This window comes from Choristoneura fumiferana, chromosome 3, assembly GCF_025370935.1.
Source record: "Choristoneura fumiferana chromosome 3, NRCan_CFum_1, whole genome shotgun sequence".
Lineage (NCBI taxonomy): Eukaryota > Metazoa > Arthropoda > Insecta > Lepidoptera > Tortricidae > Choristoneura > Choristoneura fumiferana.
In genome coordinates, this window is record NC_133474.1 from 19092784 (window position 1) to 19111131 (window position 18348).

Here is an 18348-nt window from a genome sequence, read left to right on the forward strand (position 1 = left end):
CTATTTTCCACTACGCTTCTTAAGCAGCAGCACTAGCGACATCTTTGTTTCGTTCTCATCGAGAGACGTCACATTCTTTTGGAACTAACCGCTCACCCAGACAAGAGATGGGCTATACTAAGCAATCGAATTATGATTGGTTTTTTGGAGTCTTTTTGTATTTTTAATTTCAATTCCAAATTCGTTACTTTTACGGGTATCCCGTGAAACCATATCGAAAATACAAACTGAGAAATGGATGCACAAAAAACCAGAAACCTTTTTGTTAAACTAATTCCAGCTATACTTAAATTGTTATCTTATTTAAGTACATATCCATTCCAAATTTCACGTCAATCCGATCACCAAGAGTACGTAAAATTTGACTTGTATGTTTTTAAGACAAAACTATGTAACATATACTCGTACTTAGTGCCATCCACGAAGACGCGTGATTTTGTCAAAATTAGACATTAATGACATTGTAATAAGAACCACGACACGTGTCATCGTGAAGAATGACTCTAGCTAATCATACGAACATTACTACTTAAATAAAAGCGAGTATAAAATCTAAAATCGATTAAGCTCTAAACCAAAATAACTGCCGAACTAAGTTATAAATGTCAGCTTATTTGTTAAAAGATCCTATCTCTCCCCGGGCGGTATTCAGAATACGACGCGAAAAAGGAAAAAATCGCGAAAATTTCTGAAGAAAATTCCGTAATACCTTTTATATCACATTAAAATAATTATGTACATAATTTAGGATGTTCGACGCATCCTTACGGCTTCCTGACCTTCGTCGAGCTCTTGAGAGACTTAAGCATATTGCTCCAGAAATCTTTAAATTTGTTAAGCTTATAATGTAAACCGAATTTAATACAACCTTTTACCTTAATGCTACCACAAATTATGTTGGCTACTTAGGTATTATATTAATTTATTGATTTTGAGTAACGCCGAAATCAATCAAGTAAAGTGAATTAATTGTTGTTTGTAGCTTTAAACGACAAACTTTGTTTGAAAACATGTGTTTTAATTGTACCACGAGGAAAGGTACCACTGGTGGAACAACTTGGTGGTACAGTCGGTGCCCTAACATAAGTATCCACTTTTCTATGCAAATAGTATGAAAAAGTGGATACATAAGTTAGTGAATCGACCGTACAAAACCAAACAAACCGTAGTAAAGGGGTACTTTTCACTTCTCGTGCGCTTAAAATGTTACTTTAGTGTCTGTATATTGAGTCTAAAGCTCCTTAAATATTAATCACAAAAGTATTTTTTAAATTTATTTTGGAGACCCTTGCACAACCAATTACGGTGTTTGTGAATGATTATCGCAACTTTCAGTGTTTGTGTACATATACATAGACAATTTTTAGAGCGTGGAAATAACCTCGAAATGACAACTGTGCAAAAATATATAAAACATGATTTGTTTTCGTGAAATTCGATTTATCATTATGAATAATTATGAATCTAATCATTTTATTTTATTTTATTTATTGGAGTTTTCTACTAACATAATATTTTAAGATAAAATGTTTAACAAAATGAGTCGTAATGTTACTTGAATAAATGAAATTAATTATTATTATTTTATATTTTATTAATATGCATGGTCCAATTAGTTTTAAAATAGTTTTCAAGTTTGAATCTGTTGGCTAAGTATGTAAACATTTAGTGTTTCTTTTAAAAAAAAAAGAGAAAACTGCGGCTCAATTTTTTGTGCTATTGGCATTTTGAACAGATGTCCATTACTCGTATTGGGGTCTGTAATGTTCGTCATAACAACGATTTGCGAATTTTCATTTCTCATAACACAAATATCAGAATTTCAATCTGTCGAAATATTGAGAGCGTATAAAAACAATATGCATATAAACGAATTGCCGAATTTCTCAAATCATATTATTATATTTGCATTAAAGTACTGTAAAATAATCATGCAGAATAATAATCAAAGTTCATAATAAACAAATTTTATACAAACATCGAGGATAGACCGAAAAGTATAAACACCTGGCAAAAATCCAACAGCAAAGATCATTTGTGAATCAATACGAGTATTATCCGGGCTGTTATAAAAAAAAACCTAACGTCGAAGGCTAAGGCGGGAGCTACCCTCCGCAGTACTATTATATATTCTGTGCCTCCGCTTTTCTCCCGCCTTAGCCTTCTGAACTTAACCTATCCGAGTCGCTTCTGCTCCAAACCGTCTTGCTCGCGCTGGCACGCATGATGATATCATTATTATTCTAAATGTTGTTAAACATTTTAATCATTATATGAATAACCGAATATTCAAAATGAAATTATTTCATGTAATCATTGTAGCAATTGTTATGTTATATTATTTATTTATTTATCTATTTAAAGGAGAACCAACAGCTTATAAAACAATATGATTATGAAAATAGTGACACATAGTCAATTGCAGGATCCCACAGATAGTCTCAAAATACAAGTTTAAGCTTAATTTAAACGAGGTGACGCGTGCTATATATCACACCCTACTCAAAAAACATAACTTTTCAAATGACATTCTCACTCTAATTTTGGAATCAGGCAGGCAAAAAAAGCATTTAAAGTTTATGCTCGGTAAAAATATGAAATCCGTTTTATGCTAAATTAATATTATGATTTTTGAACGTAGTAATAGTATTTTATGCAACTGTATCGTAATATCCTCCTTAAAACACGAGTGTGGGTTAATGAAACGAGGCGTAGCCGAGTTTCACAATAGGGCCACATGAGTGTTTTAACGCCTAATTACGTACAGTTGCATACAATATTTTATCTATATCCATATATTCAATCCTCTATCATGTGTTCCGCGAACCATTGACAATGACCTGCATTAACGAGAACTAGGTAGGTATATGTCTGCCCCACGAGCTGCCGTGCTGTAATGATGTATGAAATCTCAGCTCGGCTGTTTCGTAATGACCATTAACGATACAGCCGTGTTCATAATAGAATCCAATGTCGTAATGCTGGTCATTATCTATGGTTTTTGAACGCATAATTGAGGATTTACTATATGGGTGTAGATAAAATGAAAATATGCTAAAAGTTTGTTTGACGATTGAACGGTACCCCTCGTATTGAGCGTTACGTTGTTACAAAGTAATATTGTAATTTTGTAGAGAACATTGTTTTTTTCCTCGCATTCAAAAGAACAGTGTTTGACGCGAGACTAATGCACATCTACACATGACACTTACGGTTGTGTGGAGGTGGAGGAACTGCATGAACACGCATATCTTTCATAAACTTAGCTATCAAGGTCGCGGGTGAGCAAAGATTCTTTTAGTCTGTTTATAAATCTGTTTGTTTTTTAATTTTTGGTTTATCAATTACATGAATCTGGATTGAAATCACGTCTCGCCAGGTTACTTTTACAAAATTAATTTACTTCAATGCTCTCAATTCTGCACGCCCCTGCTTAGCATCTATGGAAAATCCGCCATTACTCTGGCTCTGCCATTGACCTTTCCATTTATAACATTTATACTCAGCTTCCTTCATAATATACAAAAAATAATCGTGGGTATTCCAGCCTCAAAGTGTTTTTCAGGCGATTTAAACACTCCTTGAATCGTTTAGAAACGTTTTTCCCGAGAGATTGTAGGGAATGAGACTAATCACTCTTTCGTCTTTCCTTCGAGATGCTCGGTGGATGTTGCAAATCTAATTAATCGACGTTTAACGAGGTTTAACGAGGTCGGATTGCGCTGCTTTTTTTAATAATATTTACAAGCAACAGGGGTTGGGATAATTTGAGATTCCGCTGCCCTATTCAAGGAATGTTATTAGTTAGTATAACTAAGCTAGTTGAAACCTTTTAATCTGTTTAAATTCGTATAAAACTGCAAATAATTACTTGAATTTAATTTTAAGACCAACAATATTGTACGTTCGAAATGGGCAAACTGTTGATACTATTAAATGGATGACATGATATTTTGTACCTACACAGTTTTTGACAATAAATAAAATGTAATAAAATCTAATCTAATCTAATTAAAAATTTTGATGAAGTTAATAATTTTCTTCTCAAGTAGGTACGGTTTAGGATTTAATTCATGAGCCACCATGGAACCATTTCACAGTAAACGTCATAGTGACATCGCATTAACAAGGAAAATCGTAATGAATTGTCCTTTGAAAAGATTCCACGGTGGCTCATGAATTGAAGTCCTTGACCGTACAACTGCAATTCGTTTATGGATTCAGTTTGACAGATAACTGTAGCGGAAATTACACTTTGTTGTTGGCCGCATGCAGCATGCGGCGACCGCATTAGGCGAAGAACAATTAGTGTAATTTCCGCTTAAATTTTTTGTATCACCCCAACCTATATACGTCCCACTGCTGGGCACAGGCCTCCTCTCAGAATGAGAGGGGTTAGGCCCTACTTCCCACGCGAGCCCAGTGCGAATTGGGAAGGTCACACTCACCATTGAATTTCTCTCGCAGGTTGTGCAGGTTTCCTCACGATTTGTCTTTCACCGTAAAGCTCGTGGTAAATTTCAAGTATAATTACGCACATAATTTTCGAAAAACTCAGAGGTGCGTGCTCGGGTTTGAACCCACGTTCCTCTGCTTGAGAGGCCACAATGTCAAACCACTAGGTCACCACGGCACACTTCTGCATAAAAATAAATAATAAGTACATTTATTTATTCGGGAAACAACCCCTAATTTGCTACACATTATGGTAATCCTCGGAAAAAATACGTTAAGAGCTTTTATTCCTGCTGAGCTGGCAACGTTGCATTTTTGTTAGTTTTTCTCGATTATTTAAAAACTGGTCATAAACATTTTTTCGTTTTTAAGGAATATAAAAGTCTATCACGAATAATTATTGGAGTAGACACATTAACTTATATATTAAGAAGTGTTCTATAAGACAACATTATTAATTTTCATTCAATTTTTATGGAATAATCGAGAAAAACTAACAAAAATGCAACGTTGCCAGCTCAGCAGGAATAAACGCTCTTAATACCCGCACAATCTAAGAACATACTTGCCCCCAAGGAATACCTACACAGCATAAATGTGAATTCAGACATCATAACTATAATTTATTGTCTCGTGTTTATTTAATAATGTTTTAAGCTAACGTGATTTTCACTCATGGTTATAACAACAGCCGGGTCTTATCACGCTTAACGAAATGAGTAATAATTACCTCAACGTTTCGGCCACATTGCAGTGGTCGTGGTCACGAGTAGACTGAAGCGGCAGGTTATCAAGCAAGTTTGCTTAGCAGTAGTATTTCGAACTTTGAACTTTTTGATCATATTATTCGAGTATGTGTATGTCATTCTGAATTTGAAAATAATATGTATTTGGATATTATATAAGTAAAAAAAATGCGTTAAAATATCCGAGGGGGGGTGGAAGCCTAGTGTGTTCCACTGCTAAATAAATACCTTTCACAATGCTTTTATATTTTTAATAAACAATTTGTTAATTCAGAATTATCATAGTAGAGTAGAGTAGAGTTCTCTTTTACTATGATAATTATGACACATACATATTTTAAAGTGTGAGTTTAGTAAGTGGTGTGGTGCGATATAATTTAAGTGGTAGCAGAATCTGCATGAAAGAGACGCAGATGGGTAATTAAAGTAGCTGCTAATTGGTTCTAGTCCAATTAAACATTTACGACTATTAAAAATGGGACTATCAGGGACTCAATGGATGTCGATTGCGTTTTCATTGAGCACATTGGGTGCCCTACCGTGCTGAATGGCGTGCCAAATGTACGCTAATAAAGTTTCATAGGAATAATTTTTCACTGTACAGCAGTAGCGTGGCGTTAAAATTTCTAGGCAATTCGGAGCAAAAAAAGGCACTAACTTAAAGACAAGTGGCGAGTCTAGTGGTGAAAATTAGATGACACGGCGGGATTGAGTTACTACGGTGCCACGCCACTGCTGTTGGAGTACAGTCTTGTTAAATGCTAATAAATTATGTTACGTTTCAAGAAACACTTTTTTTCAATTGAAACTTACGGGTATTTATGATTGCTTTATGTGACAGTTTAATTTAAGTAAAGTAACGAATTAAATCGATAAATACTTAAGTACCTTTTTTTCTTACGAATGTTTTCTACTTATAACTTTGTTATGGACTGAATCAGGGATAAATTCAAACTTGAAACTGCTCATTTACTTCATTTAATTTACCTACTTGTCTTCCCACCAAATGGGTATGGTTAATAACGACTGAGTATAATATTTATCGATACAGAATGCGTGACTTTATAATTCATGCCCTCATGAAATTTGCCACAAGGGCACGAATTATCAGGTCATGTCATTTTCGTTCATCCGGTTCGATAATTGCAGGTCATTTATTACCGCGCCACAAAACTAAAGTATGTAAGTACTAAACTTTTTATACATTATTAAAATGATTAGCCTGTTGCCCATGACTCCATCTACGTAGAATTTGCTTATCACTTTCCCGCGGGAGCTATGGAACAAACAAATAAACAGAATTATAAACTCACATTTATACCTAATATTAGTAGGATTAAAAAAAATTGCTTACAGCTTTTGATTTGACGAATCGTCACACGTGACGAAAATGTTGCATGCTTCATTTGCTGCAAGCCCTTTAAAAATAAATGAAGCGTGCTACGGAACCCGTGTTCCCAATTAAAATTTATATGGGAGTATGGAGAGGGGCACCGTAATGTTAGTCGTCAGGCCAAAGAGATGTGTTGCTGGTTGTCATTGTAGAGCAAACGTGAGATTAGGTGCTTTATAAAATTTAGATTAAGCCAAATTGGTTTATTTACATCAATTTTTTTATAGACGAAAGAGCAACAGTGGTTCTGGTACTTGGCAGAAAATTTAGCTGGCAAGATGGTAACAGCATCAGGACGGATTTTGCTCAAGTTTCGATTCGAACCGTCACCAAAAAAATACTTTTATAAATTTGAGTACACCGTTTTTTCCATAAAAAAGAAATTAAATTGCATAATTTTATAACATTGAATAGTACCTAGTAAAGTACAAACAAACAAACTAAGCACTAACTAAAAAAAACGTGATACGTGAAACACTTTAGTCTACTCGTGAACGTTAAGGTAGGTTATTATGACTTGTTTCGTTAAGGGTGATAAAACCCGAGTGTTCTAAAAGTTTATTATGAGTGAAAATCACAAAAAATTAAAACAGTATAATAGGTAGGAAAAAATATAATTACATAAAACAATTGAGTAGTGAATCACGTAACATACATCCCTGTTACTAGACACACCATGTCACATACATACGAGTATAAGAAAGTCACAGCTTGAAGAATTTCCTTAGCCAGTATTCAAAATTTACTCTTTGTTATATTTGTTGTTATGTCAAACGTTTACCTTTCAGATATGACACAAGAGTCCTATTTGAACTTTAGTAGACCCGGCTTAGGAAGGGGTCCAATCGTATCACGATATGTAATATTTTGTACCTATGTGAAATATACGAAGTTTCTGTTCCGTGTGTTTGACCAAGTTATTAATCGATGTCAACATGCATACTGTGAAAATTCAAAGCTATTTAAAACTCATAATTGCGCTTTCATAATGTAAGTTATTTTTAATCCTTCGGCTCCTTTATCTCTTTCTGAGCGATTCAGCTACTTAGCTGAAGGCAGCCAACATCGTTTGCGGTCAAGCGCCAATCTCCTTCTAGCATCTCCTTCTACCTCATCCAGAACTACTCCAAATCCTTTTCTGTGCATGCGGCTAGGTTGTGGAATCGGTTGCCGATCACCGTCCGACAATCTTCCTCCGTATACTCGTTCAGGGAGACATTGAAGAAGATGTGGCTCACACTATCATAGTTCCTTATTTATTTAGTAAGTAATTATCCTTTATACTTGTGTTATTTATGTATTGTATGTAAATGTGTGTATTTATGTATTTTATTTTATATTATGTGTTATATTTTATTGTATATAGTTAGGTATTTGAGATTTACATATGCATTTACATTTATTCAAATGTTTTGCTCTATTTGTCGATCCTTGTTTTTTGATTGCTCCTCTAGCACTCAAAGGTTGACTGGCAGAGATCCCTGCAGGGATAAGTCCGCCTTTGTACTTAACACTTTACTTTTATTTATGTAACCTTTTGTTTTTCCTTTTTGTACAATAAAGAGTATAAACAAACATACGTTGTGATACATTTTAATTACAAAGGCATTGATCACACGCACGATCGCAGGCATGAAAAATTAAACCCTGACTGACTTTAACAACTAAAATTCGCGCCACTTAATAAAAAAAAACATGAATTTTAATGACGTTTAGTTTGTAATTTTTTTTCTAGCAACATTAATATTTATAATTATCAACATTTATTTTAAGTACTGTTAAATTCAAGGACTATTTTAAACATGCTCTTTTGTTTAAAAATAACCGATTACAATAAAAACCGCTATTTGTCGTTCTATCTACAAGTAACCCTTATAAGGAGTAATTTCTGTAACATTTCGGGGTAAAGCTAAAAAGCAAGCAATAAAAGCTTGAACAAGTAGCATTTGCGCCTACAAGGTAATATGAGTATTTATTCAACATAATACAACGACGATTTCCGATGCGAGGAATACAATATTTATGGAATAATTTCGTGACCTTTAATATTGTAGTGATATTATTATGTTAAACAAGCTTTATATTGCATATAGATGATGATCATAAATAAGTTGGAACGGTATTATGATCATTAACCTTATTCTTAACTTTTTTTTTTATTTATTTATTGAGAAACAAACAGTCATATATGAACATGAAATTGAAGACAAAGAAATACAAACAGACCTATAGTTCCCTTAATGAGTCATATAAGAAAACGTGACAAACACACAAAAACAAACTTAAGTATAAGGTTAAGGTATGAAACACCAACTATAATGTAAAAACACCAACTGGAATGGGTTTCGAGTACTTATTAAGTACTAACCTAACTACGAAGCTTGAGGTCCCGGGTTCGATTCCCGTGTCGGGGCCGATTTGTATGAAAAATACGAATGTTTGTTCTCGGGTCTTGGGTGTTTATTATGTATTTAAGTATGTATCTATCTATATAATTATATTTATCCGTTGCTTAGTAGGTACCCATAACACAAGCTTTGCTAAGCTTACTTTGGGACTAGGTCAATTGGTGTGAATTGTCCAGTGATATTTATTTAATTTATTTTAATTTCATTATTTATTTTTAAAGTGATTATACAACTAAATATTCTGTGAATATTTCAAACGTCTACCTGTTGCCGTTATTAATATCAAGTAAAAAACGGCAAAAAATTGTTATAGCGGCCACAGTTGTACATAATCTGTGGAAATTTCAACTGTCGAACTATCACGGTTCATGATATACAGCCTAGTGACAGACAGATGAACGGACAGCGAAGTCTTATTAATAGGGTCCCATTTTTACCCTTTGGGTACGGAACCCTAAAAAACAAAAAAAATTATTTAGGGTACCTCCCATACACGTGAAATGGGGATGATTTTTATTTCACTTCCACCCTATGTTGTGGGATATTGTTGGATGGTACAAGTTACAATTTACAAGCGGTCTTTGTTTAACAGTATGCATTGAAAAGAGACTACCGCTTGTAAATTGAACTTGCGGGCTTCCGGTCGTAAGTAGTATGTCTATTAAAAAAAGTTCCAGCCTAGGAGGTTAGCAGGTGTTAACCTTTTCGACGCCAACGACTCATATATACGCACCGTAGGTTGCACATCAACGACCTTAATATACGTCCATTACTTCATTGCAAAAGCAACCTTCATTCAATTGTGATAAGGTTCAATTTTAGACATTACAATATAAAAGCCTGGCGTATGGGTGATGTCTTTATGTATTTGACGCGGCAGCGAAAAGGTTAACCACTCTATATAGATTAATAATCTCTCGATGCAACCTGCTCCTACGATGTCTTGATGGATACTGAGGCTGACTGAACTAGCATGACGAATACAAACGTTTCCAAGAAATTACGATTGGAAAGGATTATTCAGTGTACCAATGAGTATAAAAACCCACAGACCCACAGTGTCATTTCTTTGCCCCCAATATTTTTCGCTTATCGTCCTCAGTTCGATTAAAAAATAAATTAAGCCAGGAAATGAGGTTTTCGTGTTAACAAGTCACTTGAGAAGCCCTTCCTGGTAACTGCGAGGTCTGAGCACCGGCTCCCGAGGACTGGTAATTACTACACCGTTACCTTAATTCCTTAGTTAACTATACACTGTTAATTGGATCTTATGTTGGGCTGGAACAAAGTGGGAAAGTTTATCTGGAACAATGCTGTTCGAAATATTTTGCGCGCAATGGCTAGCGAAAGATGTGGATGTTGATATTTCACTCTTACTTATAATAATAATAATAAATTACTATTTTTTTCTTCAGATAAAATAAAAAAAATGTAAATATTTTCAGTTCAACTATGAAACCTTTTTATTTTTTGTTATCAGGTGAAAATTTACACATCTTACACGACGATTAAACTAAAAACCGACAAAAACTAACATCACTAATTACCTACTGCTACAAAACTATAACCTATAATTAAACGAGTTGATTAGTATTAATATTCATCGCGGCTCCAGAAATATCCTAGGCATATAATTAATCCTTTATGGCTTATACTAAGAAATTCAACATTCGAACTGTGTATCATGCCGTCCCGCTTACGCTAATAGCATTTAAAACAAGAGTGAACCAGACGGTACGATACAAATTTCAATTTTCGAAATTCACAGTTATCAATTTGTAGTTCTCTTACATGATTATACCAATGCATGCATATTTATAAGTACTGTCCGGTAAAGCCAGCTTAATGCAGACTCGGTATTTTTATTTGAACTCGGTTGTCAACTGACTGGTGAAATGAAACCCGCCGTAGCTCATGGATTAGCCTTTGACAGTTTAATTAACAAATGGACCAGCGTAGAACTCTTTCCTATTTACGTTTAAAAAAGAATGGCCTAAATCTTCTAACTTATGCTCGCCCCTTCTTTTTTTGGCTTGTAGACGCATGAAAAAAAAGCCAAACGCGATTTAAACTCGCGTAGAGTTCTATACTTTCCTAGACATTATGGAAATTTTCTTGTTATTTTGAATAGGGAAATTATTAATTGAACTTCAAATAAATAATTGCCTATCAATTTATTCTCATCATTTATATACTTTCGTAAATCAATTAAATTATTTCAATACAAATAAACTAAATGTTTAGCAAAACTAGTACTGCAGATAATTCGAAAATATACATCAACACAACCTTACTTTTTTTCCTCCAATGCGAGACAAATAAATTATTTTAGGTACAAAAATACTACAATTACATCAAAAATACTGACTGCACAGCAAAAAATACTGACTGTAGAGCAAATTAACTAGAGCGTGCGTAGATGATACTCATTCTCACAGCAAAATAACTTTTATTGTCAATTTGGCACCGGAAAATTAGGTAAGTACGACGACGAGCGGAGCGAGGAGGAAGTGTTAGGTACAATTGCGACCACAACGCGCGAGCCGAGCCAGCGAAGCGAGCGTGCCGCGGTAGCCCCTACTAGTGCTTGTTATGTAATTTACTTGATGTAAAAAGTATATAAATGCTGAAAATAAATTGATAGGTATACATATTATGTTTTGCTTAATAAATAATAAGATGATATGTCAAATAAAATGCTGTTTCATTTATGTAAACTGCTGTGCGTTATATGAAAATAGAAGCTAGATTAAAATAAAAAAGAGTTACAAGGTATGATGTGCGTTATTCATTATTAGTTGTGCAATAATAAAGATAAATAGCGGAAGGTACGCCACGAATATAAGTTGCGGTTTCATCCCAGCCTATATATGCGTCCCACTGCTGGGCGCAGGCCTCCTCTCAGAACAAGAGGGCTTGGGCCATAGTTCCCACGCGGGCCCAGTGCGGATTGGGAACTTCACACACACCATTGAATTGCTTCGCAGGTTTGTGCAGGTTTCCTCACGATGTTTTCCTTCACCGCAAAGCTCGTGGTAAATTTCAAATGTAATTCCGCACATGAATTTCGATAAACGCAGAGGTGCGAGCCGGGGTTTGAACCCACGACCCTCTGCTTGAGAGGCGATAGGTCAAACCACTAGGCCACCACGGCTTTTTAAGATAAGGGATAAATATCCCCGGTATTGGTTCACTACCTACCCACCTAATTTTTGTCCATTTTCTTAAATAATTTTAACACTCAATTTAAGACCCTGTCCAGTCTCGCGCGCTTCCATAGCGAGAGCATCTGGACGGGGTGTATGTAGCTTATTAGTGCCTCGGGAACGCGCGAGCGGTCTTATGGTTATGGGTTCACACATCCGTCATTAGATCACCGATTTATTTATTACTAGCTTTAGCCCGCGGCTCCGCCCGCGTGGTATTCGGTTATCGCGCGCTGTTCTCTCGGGAACTGTGCATTTTTTCGGGATAAAAAGTAGCCTATGTCACTCTCGGCCCCATAAACTATGTCTATGCCAAAAATCACGTCGATCCGTCGCTCCGTTACGGCGTGAAAGACGGACAAAAACACAAACATACAAACACACTTTCGTATTTATAATATTAGTACGGATTTATTTATTTATAAACCAATTAATATTTACAGCATTACAGTTCATACCAAGTTCGTGTGCAGTTCAAGTATATGTATATTGTGTATCAATTATCAGAGCGACTGGGCGCAGGTGATCTATTAAAGTGTCTGTTTTTCCTTTAGAGGTACGGAACCCTAAAAACTAGTTCCTCACCTCTTAGAGTGTATATACTTGAATGCCTACTATGCTGCCGAATTTCAAGCTTGTAGCTATAGTAGTTTAGGTTGTCTGCTGTCCGTTAGCCGGCCATTTGCATGCATTATTGATTTATACATAAATCAATAATGTCAATATTTATATTTTTCACGAAGATCAGTTACAGGTGAAAGTAAGTATGATAAAAAATTAACGAATGAGAACTAAAGTCACCGACATAGCTCGAAGGATAATTATGCGAGTTGAAATGGTAATGGGTTGCACATCGTTTGAAAAACAAATAACCATTGGTGATAAAAGGTCCTCGAGTGGCGACCACGTCCGGAGAGACGAAGCGATAGCAGGCCTCCCGTTTGGTGGACTGACAGTATCCTAAGAGTTGCAGGTAACCGGTGGATGCAAGTGGCATGGGGAGGCCTTTGTTCAACAGTGGACTTCTTCCAGCTGATGATGCTGAATTAACTTTTATGGTTTATTTAAAATATCAGGAAAAATAATATATAAGAAGACTTAATTTAAAAGTTCCTTCAAAACTTTCTAAAATTAGTTATTCGTATAATTTATCGAATAACCTAGCCTTTGACAAAACATTTTAAAATAATAAGATTAAACGAAAAAATAAAATAACTACGTACTCATGGTACGGCAGGTAAATTTGGGAACTGAAGAGACAGACACCTAACTTGATTAAGTTTACTCTATTAAACTGAGTAAGGTTCAAGTTTAAAGGGTGATTCAATTTACACGGAAATTTTAGAATTATATTTAGAAACATTTGCAGCCTCTATTTGTCATTTATTGACGGTATGAATTTCACTTTATTCCGATATTTAATAGTCATGAATACTCATTTAATAAGTAGATAGAGTAGATAGTCATATGAAGTGCGAGTCGGACTCGCGCACGAAGGGTTCCGTACTATCTATTATACAACATTAATAAGACATTTTGAACATAACAATTAATTAGACATTAGCAAAAAAACGGCGAAAAAAACCACGTTTGTTGCATGGGAGCCCCCCTTAAATATTTATTTTATTCTGTTTGTATTATTTGCTGTTATAGCGGCCACAGTTATACATAATCTGTGAAAATTTCAACTTTCTAACTATCACGGACAGACGGAGGGACAGCGAAGAATAGGGTTTCTGTTTTTTACCCTTTGGCATCATCCTAATAGAACGCGCGAGTAAGCGATGCGACCATCGCGTGTTCGCGCTATGGCAAAAAATGGGTCGGGCGCGAATAGACGACGCGAGCGAGCGAGCGCGGTGCCTCGCCGACGCAATTATCGCGCAAATATCAATTAGGACACCTATTCGAATTCAATATGTTTGATCGCGCGTTCGTACGAACTAAGTTCGCGCGAATAGATTTACAAACATTTGAATCGCGCGACCGCTTCGTGCGATTGTCACTTAGGACACCTATTCGAGTTCAATATGTTTGATCGCGCGTTGGTACGAGTAAAATTCGCGCGAACCTACGATGATCGCGCATTCGCGTTGTATTAGGACGATACCTTTGGGTACGGAACCCTAAAAAACAAAAGAAATTATGTCCATTACGGAATAGTTCAATAGAAGATTATAAATTTAACTTCTTCGAACAAATCTGAGGCCGTATTGTCTAACGTGTGGGCGTTCGCGATCGCATTCAACATCTCTTTCTACCCTCATCCTAGACCGTGTGACGAAACGAACCGGCGAAAACGATTGTGATTTCGAGTGCAATAGAATAAGGCCTCTGGTCTAAATAGCCCGTGCCGTGCCCAGTTTTAGAATACGACGCACCCATTTTTTCCCGTGGGTATCGAAAAAGGCGACTAGGAGGCCTAAGGTGAGATTGGGCAGGGCCCTGTTTCTTAAAGCATTGTCTTTTTTTTATCGAACAGCTGGCAAACGAGCAGGCGGGTCACCCGATGGTAAGTGATCACCGCCGCCCATGGACACCTACAGCATTATTAAGACACTCACCTTTCGAAGGTACCCAAATCATAGCTAGATGGAAAAACCCCAGCAGCGAGTCCATTCCATATGTAGTCTAATAATATTATTGTTTTAGTCTCATAAATAAATTGTATGAAAAAATAAGACAAAACACTAATATTAGACTAATATGCTTCGAGAAAATGGGCCCCACTCTCTTTGCCAACTATGAGTTCCGGACTCTAGCTCTCCAGTTCAAGTGTGATATAAAAGCTTGGCGCTTTTCTTCGGTTCATGGTATTTAAGCAGAAGCTTTTTTATTTTTATTATTAAGGAAAATAAATCAAAATCATCAAACCTATTAAACATAACATAGTTCTGTACTTTTCTGTTCTTTTTGGGATTCCGTAGTCAAAATAGCAAAATAAATGATTTATTGTCTGTCTATTCATGTTATAGGCATTTCACTTTCTTTCGTAAGGCCCTACATTTTTCTATCGATAAAATAAAAAAATAAAATGTTTGAGAAGAACATCCTATACATGCAACACAGGGAGCACAAAAAAGTGAACCTGCGATTATTAACGCATTCACTGTCACCGACGCACATATGCGTTTTCGGAACTTCGCCCAGTTCCGCTGTCATAATATTCATACATTTTAAACGCACATGTGCGTCGGTGGCACCTATGGAAGTCAGGTGGCAGTGAATACGTTAATCATTACACTAATTGACGACACGCCCTAGGCCAGTTCTTGTAATTTAAAGTTACACTAGCCAAAGACAATTCTAATCATCTTGACTCTAACAACCTCCTTAATTATAAACGAGCATCCAATTCCAGATAGGACCTAGGGTGACCCACCGGACGGGGCCACCCCGATCCGTCTTGCCATCTCATCATGCCAGCCATCCATCAAGGGACGTACCCTTAATGCCGATATTCTGAATCGTAGAAAAAACAGCTGAATGTAATTGCGTTTGAGCCCGAAGAAATTCAGTGGATCAGCTCTTTTGTTTCTATTTAATCTATTCGAACAAAACAAACAGACACTGCATCACATTTATCCGTTAGATAAATTTAAACAATGAATGCTGAAATGGGGGTAAAACACTAATACTAACAATACCATAATATTATAATGTATATACCGCATAATATTATAAGCCGTGGTCGTCTAGTGATTTGGCCTACGCCCTCTTAAGTATAGCATCGTGGGTTCAAATCCAGGATCTCACCTGAGTTTTGTATATTTATGTGGAAAATTAAATTTGAAATTTACCACTTTACGGTGAAGGAAAACATCGTGAAGAAACTTGTACGAACCTACGAAGGAATTCCTATTTCTATTATATTCCTATTTTATTGCTTACCTTGTAATTTTCTCTTTGTACCTGTTTTCTGTATCGCTTACTATTTCTGGTGTACAATAAAGAGTAATTGTATTGTATTGTATTGTATTCAATGGTGTGAATTAAGTGCCTAATCCGCACTGGGCCCGCGTGGGAACTACGGTCCAAGCCCTCTCATTATGGGAGGAGGCCTGTGCCCAGCAGTGGGACGTCTATAGGTTGTGATAATGATGACATAAAATTTAAAAAAACATTTAAAAAATCAGAAACTTGCTTGCTTTTAGTAGGTACAGTCGAGTGTAAAAATTTCGAGTTATTTAACCCTTCAGAAACATGTACGACAAACTCTTATTCGGACGTGATAAGGACGTGGTAACATTTCTGAGTGGTTTGGATAGATATATATTTTTGCACTTGACTGTACCACAAAAACATAGGTTTAAAAAATTGGTAGATCTAATAATCTGCCTCACGCCTAACTCTGATTAAAAATTAACTTTATTGACGAAGTATCATATTGTAATTATTGCGTTTTGTTTTTAATATTCTAATGTATTTGATTCTAATTCCATAGATACTAAATTGATTAAAGATTTTTGTTTATTCTCGTTCCAAATATTAGCTTCAAATTAGATACATTTCTTTCTTCATAGATAGGTACATGTAAAGATGGATAATTCGCTGAAAGTTGGAAAATATAAGATATCTTTAGAACAGAAACATAAACTAAGCCAACCATACTTAAATATCAGTCCCAAGTTCTTAAGATCTATAAATAAAAAATTGAACCGCGTTAAATACTTATACCTGCAGTTAATTGTAATATAAACTAATTTAGTAGTTAGTAGATTGATTTATAGCAGTTGTACTTTAAATAGTAATTAATTATTTATCGATTTATCGCAGGTATTTCATATTTAGTTTTGTAATACCCATCACTTCCCAATAATAAACTTTTTTTAACTATAAACGTTTTATCCTTTCTTTGTAAAATACTCCTAAAAAGGCGTTTATATTAATCACCATTTATCATTAAAATTAAAACGATATCAACGAACTTAATACCGAAAGTAATTACTAGAAACGCGTGGAAATGAGAATGATAAACTCAGCTCGTGTTCGCATTTTATGTGCAATTTCATTAAAACTTAAATAGTTTTTACACAAACTCATATAATAGATAACTGGCACCCACGTCTTGTACGTAAAGCCGAATATACCGCATCTTACAACTAAGACAGCAATAAAAAAAAACAACTTTTTTTTAGTTTTATAAACTATTTATAAAAAGGGTAAACAAACCTCCACAAGTCACATGTGCACTGATTAACTATCACTCACAGTACTGGCCACTTACACACCGAATGCTCCGACGTTACGCGTTTTTACATAAGCAAGGAAGAAGCTCCGAGCCGTGCTTTCCCTGATACGGTATCCGCGCGTCTGGCGATTCGCCTCACTCCGAACCCCTTACGACACATAACTGCATTGCGCTCCAAACATAAGCTTGGAAAAAATTTGTGTTTTTTAATACCAATAGAGCATAGGTACAATAAAGCTGATTGTCTTTCGGGTAATGTTCCAGATTTGAGTGCGGCCACGCCGTCGTTTTATGAGGCCCATCCGACTCTCCCCGGCTTTTGTGGTAATTTAATCGCTTCTATGCAAATTGTTCCGCTTTTTCAAGACTCATGCTAATGAAGAATTATGGCTGGCATTATTTTATGAAGTACAGGCCCAGCAATACTCACAGAGCCGAAGAGAAAGTTTGTTCAGGTGATTTTTCGCATCAAGAATAAATGTAGACCGGAGCGTTAGAAAATATTTTCGTTTGATTTTGTTTAACCTTCGTCAAGAAATTACGCGTTAACTAGCTTTTATCCGTGGGTACTTTTGCTCGCGCTAAAAACATTAGATCTCGCATTTGAAATAAATATCCGTGATTTTCCTTTTGGGGATTCCAAAAATTACGACGTGATTTTCACAAACGTTGTGTAAAAAAAACTTCCAAAATTTTGGGAGTCATCGGGAAAAAGTTGTCAATTCTATATGACATAACATATGTTATCTCTAAGTTTCTGCTATTTAAGGGCATAATTAACTTATGTTTCATGAATGCTTGGTAGAGATACTTTGTACTCAGTCCATAGACTTTAAATCCATACCAATATTATAAAGGCGAAAGTGTGTGTGTTTGTACGTTTGCGTGTTTGTATGTTTGTCCGTCTTTCACGTCGAAACGGAGCGATATGGATCGACGTGATTTTTGG

General features: G+C 35.7%; 1 protein-coding gene across 5 annotated transcripts in view; it reads right to left on the reverse strand.

Moving 5' to 3' along the window:
* The window catches only part of LOC141426873 (dual specificity calcium/calmodulin-dependent 3',5'-cyclic nucleotide phosphodiesterase 1A-like), a 348580-nt gene extending 331071 nt beyond the window's left edge, over positions 1-17509 (reverse strand). For all 5 annotated transcript variants that reach the window (XM_074086107.1, XM_074086111.1, XM_074086109.1 and 2 more), the window contains exon 1: positions 17381-17509. The gene's annotated coding sequence lies outside the window, so the exon portion shown is untranslated. The remainder of the gene's footprint in view (positions 1-17380) is intronic.
* Between the last annotated feature and the right edge of the window lie 839 nt (positions 17510-18348).